The sequence below is a fragment of the Canis lupus genome, chromosome 6, assembly GCF_011100685.1.
Source record: "Canis lupus familiaris isolate Mischka breed German Shepherd chromosome 6, alternate assembly UU_Cfam_GSD_1.0, whole genome shotgun sequence".
NCBI classification, from domain to species: domain Eukaryota; kingdom Metazoa; phylum Chordata; class Mammalia; order Carnivora; family Canidae; genus Canis; species Canis lupus.
Window position 1 is genome coordinate 59633157 of NC_049227.1, and position 7017 is coordinate 59640173.

The 7017-nt window shown below is 40.2% G+C and overlaps 1 long non-coding RNA gene across 2 annotated transcripts; it reads right to left on the reverse strand.

The window, feature by feature from the left end:
* Nucleotides 1–2013: 2013 nt before the first annotated feature.
* On the reverse strand, nt 2014–6419 carry LOC102157357. 2 transcript variants are annotated; one of them, XR_005361288.1, is made up of 4 exons: nt 5743–6419; nt 5533–5609; nt 5097–5186; nt 2014–2384 (listed from the first exon to the last, which is right to left on the reverse strand). It is a non-coding gene; the product is annotated as an uncharacterized LOC102157357 (long non-coding RNA). The 2 variants fall into 2 exon arrangements; XR_005361287.1 differs by having other exon boundaries at nt 5533–6410.
* Between the last annotated feature and the right edge of the window lie 598 nt (nt 6420–7017).

A 7017-nucleotide genomic window follows, 5' to 3' on the forward strand; every position in this document is an offset into this window, starting at 1 on the left:
AGGGAGGCAGAGACTCAGGCAGAGGGAAAAACAGGCTCCCTGTGGGAAGCCTGATGCGGGGACTCGATCCCTGGTCCAGGGATCAGGCCCTGAGCAGAAGGCAGATAGATGCTCAACCGCTGAGCCACCCAGGTGTCCGTCATTTACTAGTTTTAAATACTCCTCAAAGCCATCAGTATACATAACTCTCTGTTCCTTCTTTGTGAAAAGATGAAAAATCTTTAGCTCATTAGGATGTTGTAGTTTATTTCATTCTTGGTATGGAGTGAACACAGCCGATCTCTCAGAATGTGATGAAAACTTTGCTGTGTGACTAAGCATTTTTCTCGAATGAATTTATTCTATAGTGACTTTCCTTTAATCCACCCTGTGTACTGCTGGAACTCCTATTGATTCTCTCCAACTTGCAATTCTTTTTCAAAGTACTAGATGTCACATTTATGCCACTCCAGAACTTTCATGTGTGCATATTCAAGTAATGCCCTTTGCCACCCTTTTACCACTACATGAATATGGACCACGAGGTCAGCCGGGCAACTGAGGAGGCTAGCCTATGAAATGACCGGTTTATCCTTTTCTCCACCCACCCTACCTCCAGGGAAAAGCCTGGGAAAATTCTCATTAGTCATATGAAAGTTCTGAAATGCAACAGGCATGACATGCGTTACTTTAAATGATTCCTATATGCTAAAGAAAAGCAGGAAAGCCTCGAGGACATTCCAGTGTGGCAGCAGTACGGAGCCTGCAGAATCTAGAAGCCCTGGGAGACATAGAGGATGACAGGACTTTGGAGAGCACTTCAGATGCCAGCAAATATGCTACCCTCTCTTATGTAAGCAACTCTATTCTGAGTCATGAGATGGAGTCACTAGGATTTATCTATTTCTTGTTTTACTCCTTTGTTCACCCAACAAATATTTATTGTTTGCCTGCTACATGCCGGGAACTAGGCATACAGCTTAGAATCTTTTTCTTGGCATCATGGTCGTCTTTCCCCTTCTCTCTCCACACATCAGCAAGGTATCATTAAATATTTGCCAAGCATCTGTGTTGCACCAGGTAGCTGTAGTGTTTATTGACATACGTATCTCTTATCAACATCTTAACCTTGAGTGGTCGATGCTAATGTTCCCATTTTATAACTGAGGAAACTGAGACTCAGAAAAAACGAGATGATTTTCTCAAAGTCCGAGGTGGAGCCTGGATGCTATGGACCCTTGTTCTGTTGAGCTCCATGTTCTTTCTCCTTAGATGGTAGAAAGTTCTCCTGACAAGTGAATTGAAGCACTCAACATGACCAACAGCTTCCTGCAGCACTTTGGAGCAATTCCAGCTCTTGTCCAAGCAGGGCTAAGACTGGGCTTCCTTCCCTCTCCAGGGTTTTGGTGACAGAAGGTTCTTCTTTTTCTCTTTTGTCTCTTGACAAATATCCAGTCGTCTAGTAGCAGACTCGACTTTTTTTTTCTCTTTGTAGTTTTTCTCATCTGTGTGAGAAAATTTGTTCTTACTTGTCCTTCCTTTTCCTAAAATGCACTTAGCCTTCTTTTATACAAGGTTTAAGTTTTTCTGTGTCATTGCCTGTCAATGGAATGCCTTTCTCTCCTGCTGAATGTGCATGCATTAAATTAGCAATTTTTCTAGAAACTTCTACATGGTTGAGCAAATCTGGCCTTTTCCACTTAAGAGTAATTAATATTGGGAAAATTACACAACCAGTATGTGCCTCAATTTCCTCATTTGGGGGACACTTAAGTGGTTCAGCGGTTGAGCAGCTGTCTTTGGCTCAGGGCATGATCCTGGGTTTCAGGAATCGAATCCCATATCCAGCTCCCTGGGAGGAGCCTGCTTCTCCCTCTGCCTATATCTTTGCCTCTCTCTGTGCATCTCTCATGAATAAATTAATAAAATCTTAAAAAAAAAAAGTCCTTATTTGTAAAAGGCAATTGTACCTAGCTCATAGGGTTGTTGTAAGACCAAATAAAAAAATAAAGTATTTCACACAATGACTAGAACTTAATAAGATATTAACAGATGTTAAGTCGTTATTATTGAGATTTGGTAGAGCATGTCAATTACTGCCATCGGAACAGGCTCATATGAGGGGATAGGACCTGACAATAAACCACCCACAGAGGAGCTGGACCCTGATGCATATGCTCAGCTGGGGTTCATGTTGTCAGGTAAGTAGACTTTCCAAAAAATACAGTCAGGTTCCACTAGGCAAATAGTCAGCAACAGAACGGTAGCAGGGAGTTCTGGCATTTGAGCAAGATGCATCAATGAAGACTTGAGGAAGATTTGTCAATGGATGTGAAGGCTCAACTGCCTGGGCCGATTTCTAGGACAGGCCTCCAGTCCTTCAGACATGACCTTCAGAAGAAGCCCTGGAAAGGAAAAGGAATATAGGCAAATAATGAAGATGGGCAGAAGCCAACTGCAAGTGAAGGAAGTAGATGCTCAAACTGGAAATTCAGTGAAGGCCCAGATACCAGGAGTGGGGCTTAGCGCCAGAATCAGATTCAGAACAAAGGGAGCAACAGGTAGGTCTGGGATGCGGGGCTAGAGCAGTCCTGGGCCAGGCCTTGGGATCCTGGCAGCCAGGGGGACCTGGATCTAGATCTAGTGATGCTGGGTGGGGAGAAATAGAGAGTTGAGGAACTAAGCTGAGCTGGATCCTTTAAAATTTATTTTATTAATCTATATTAGATTTATAACCTCTGAGAGTTTAGAGAGCTGTGGGTATGTAGGTCTCTGGATGTAGCACTTAATTAATATCTTATCCTGCTACTACCGTGAAGGGTTATAGAGATAATTAAAAATAGATGTGAAGGTGATTTTTAAGTTTTTTTTTAAAAGCTTTTAAAATGTAAGGCATTGTTGCCATTATTTATAATCATACTTTTTCATGATAGCAGTGTAATTTCCTATTAAAATTTTTTCATGATTTAGGCTGAATAATATTTCCATTATAGTAAGTACAACTGGTATATTGAATAACCACGGTTTGAGAAATGCAATAAGAAAAGCAATTTTATTTTTGCTCCTATTGTCATCTTAGTGTATTCAGTAAGAGAAATGTTTTTCCTGCTACTGGATAAAAGCTCAAGGGGGCTTAATGATAGGAAGTCCCATGTTTGCTTTAACTTTCAAAACAGAGCTTGATTCAGAAATGAGCATGTCTAGTCCAAATTTTAGTTTTCATTTCAAGGTAAGGCTTCCTTCCCTTCTCTCTCCAGCCTCCTATCCTGAGCTGCTTCCTAGCAATCTTGGCAGGGAGGAACCAGGTTGCTCCTCCCACCAAGTTACCCTCAGGTCTCTCCTGAACATAACACTATAAAGCACGGAGCTCAGGGAGGGACAAGGGGAGAGAGAACAAAAAGTACCTACTTGTTAGGTACTTTCATTCTCTCATTTTCCTTTCAGGGTGGCTGATGTTTAGAGTTGACTTTCTCTCTCTGGGACCAGCCTGAACTCTTTGATAGCTCACCTGTCCGGCCTGTCCTACCTCAACTCCCACAGAGTGTAATGCTCCCCATTCTGTTGCTGACAGGCACTCCTTAGCTTCCAATTGCCAGCAGTCCGGTCCAAGCCCACACTCTCTGGGGACCTCTTGCTCTCTGGCCAAAGCCGTGATTGAACAGGTAAGATCCCTTTAAAAATGATTCCAAGACTAGCTCTCATTTTCTGTTAATGAGTCAACAGCAGCAAATCTCTTAGATATTTCTGTCTTGACCTTCAGACCAGTCGCCTCAGTATCCCATCAGAGTGCTCGGATTTGGGTCACACCCCAGCTCAGGGAACGTGGTTGGTCTCCCAGGGGCTCCGTGAAGGTTTCCTCACCTCACTGGAAGAAGGCCAAAACTCTTTTCATTTTTTTTTTTAAAGATTTTATTTATTTATTCATGAGAGACAGAGAGAGAGAGAGAGAGAGGCAGAGACACAGGCAGAGGGAGAAGCAGGCTCCATGCAGGGAGCCCGACGTGGGACTCCATCCTGGGACTTCAGGATCACGCCCTGGGCCGAAGGCAGGCGCTAAACCACTGAGCCACCCAGGAATCCCCAAAACTCTTTTCAGTAGGTGAAATTTCTTTATGATTCCATTCTCGCAGTATACTCTCTATGTCTTATATCATTCCAGGAGGTGAAGGGTTTTATTTTTAAAAATATTTATTTATTTTAGGGAGAGAGAAAGCAAGTAGGAAGAGCGGCAGAGGAAGAACCCTGAAGCAGACTCCCTGCTGAGAGTGGGAGTCCACTGTGGGTCTTGACCTCACAATTCTGAGAACATGACCTGAGCCAAAATCAAGATTTGGACTGTTAACTAACTGAACCACCCAGGTGCCCCTAGGTGAGGGGTTTTACAAGTGCTGTAACGGTTCTCATAGATATACTTGCAAATGTATATACAGTCTGACATCTCATTTTGGAATTAAATATCAATTGAAACAGATGTTTAAGAAACAATTACATCACCTTCCTGCCAGCCCTTACCCACTGCCTTATTAAAGACTCTGCGGCATCTATTAATAGCTACTTCAAGACACTTTGGGCTTTCATCAGTGTTTTTCTCGGTGCCCACTACTCAGTTCCTAAGCCACTCCCACACCTTAGATTTTTGTTGTGGCAACCTCCCACTTCCAGATACCAAGATCTATAGTAGTTGTCCACTTTGTAATAAATTACTCCCAAACACTACAGCTTTAAACAACAAATATTGATTATCTCAGTTTCTGAAGGTCAGGAAGCTTGGAGCGGCTTAGCTGATAGTTCCGTTGCAAGATGTCTCACATGGTTGTAGTTCGACTATCAGCTGGGCTGCAGCCTATGAAGGCTGGGCTGGGGTTGGGCTTCCATTTCCACACTCATTCCCCTGGCTTCTCCTCCTCACATGAGCCTCTTTCCACAAGCCTGCTATGACATGGTTTCTCCCTGGGTCAGTGATCCAGGACAGAAGCAGCACATTCCTGATGAGGAAGCTGTAGATATTTTACACTCTAATCTCAGAACTGAATACCATCACATCTGCTCTATCCAAATCATGAGAAATTAGTCATTAAAACTCACCTACACTCAAGGGGAAGGGAATTAAGCCTTACCTCTTGAAGGGAGGAGATTCAAAGAACTTGTGGGCATACCTTCAAAACCACTGCAAGCAACATGTTGACTGAGGAACATCTTCCTAGAATCTAAAACAGCATCCAGCATTGAAGATGTTTTAACCTCTTTGTTTCCCAGTTGTCTGATTTTAAAGTATAAAATATCTTAATCCCGCCCTTAAAAAAAAGGCTTAAGTAATATTAGTTATATGAAGGCATTAAAGGAATTGATCATTAAATTTCACAATCTACCTTAGGCAAATATTAAAGGAAAAAGAAATCTTGCATGCATGGCTAATTTATAAAGCATTGACATCAGTGAATTGAGCATATTCTCGCATCAGAAGTGAGAATGGACAACCCCTACTTCTGGCTTTTTCTTTCTTTCAGATTTCTTTCTTTCATAATATGTGGTCAAAGGGTTTTCATCACCTACCTTGTCATTGTAAATACTTCCTCTTTGTTGATTTCTAGTTAACTTTGAACAATCAATGTAATACAACCTGAATAAGTCTGATAAAGAGAAAATCCATGAACTTGAAAAAGATAGATAAAAATTATACAAAATACAATGAAATATTACAGATATAGTATAGACATGGCATATCTGTTCATTCTTTAGAGAGGTACATAATTGTTATAGAACCTTGCCAATTGTAATCTTCATTCACATTTTTAATTTTTCTACATAAATGCTGAGCAGGATAGTGTTAATCCAGTAAGTAGGTAACATGTAATGGTCATAAAGGGTTGGAATGGTTCTAGAATAGTTATGTTGTCATCCATAATTATTCTAGTAGGAACTGGAGTTCACTAGAAGAACTGAGGATAGGAGAAAAAATTTATTCTAGTCTTCCCTAATATATCCATGTGAGCTGTTTAAATTGAGTATTCAACATCAACATCCTGAAAAGGAAGAGAGCTACTTATTAAGTAGAGTCGACAAACAGGAAAAGTAGTCACCGATTACCTAATTTTCTTAGTTTACCCTTGTTGGTCTAGGGAAGAAAACTGTACAGGATTTGGAATGGTTGCAGCTAGTGATGAAGATGATGTTAGCATTTCTCTCATGGCACTTGATGGCCTTAGATCTCATTGCCTTGGAATCAGCCATTCTGCTCCTCACAACACCCTCTTGTGGCCACAGTTCAATCTTCTTAGAGAATTTCTCCCTGCTTCCCACAGATCCTTCTTCCAGTTACATCAGAAACCAAAGATTATTTCTCAAGGATTACTTACTCCTACAACCAACTCATCAGAGTGGGAATCTAATAATTATGGAGTCACATGCTTTGCTTTATGTGTTCAACAGGTGTAGGAATCAAGACATTGTTGTCATCACTGACAGGCTGGATTGTTACTATTATTCTCTTGTACCTGGAGTCCATAAAATAATTCAAGGTTTGTTCTCCTTCCTTGTTTTTTTCCTCAATGCATGATAATTGTAAGCAGAAATTCAAGACATCACTATATATGTATATTTACAAAATCATAATATTATAGGAAATAATAACTTTAGCAAAAATCTCAACAATTTTCATGAATCATTCCATCATTGTGATATTTGGAGATATATGGAACAGTCTACACTACCAGAAGGAAATAAGGTCATTAGAAAAGTAAAGATCTCTGATGGTGATTTGTCATAGTAACGAAAGAGGAATTTCCTAAGCATCAAACTTAAGTCTATGTAACGCACTGATTTACTACGGTTTTTATGATTATTATAGCAGATGCTATATATCATCATTAATATTTTGTCAATCAAAAAAATTCTTATCAACTCATAATTTCCTACAATTTTACTATAATAAATAAAAATAAAGGAATACTTTTTTCCATATATTTCCCATATTTTTCCATACTTCTAGTTTTTAATTTAAAAAAGAGAAGTATGACTGAATTCAGAAAAATGAACGAA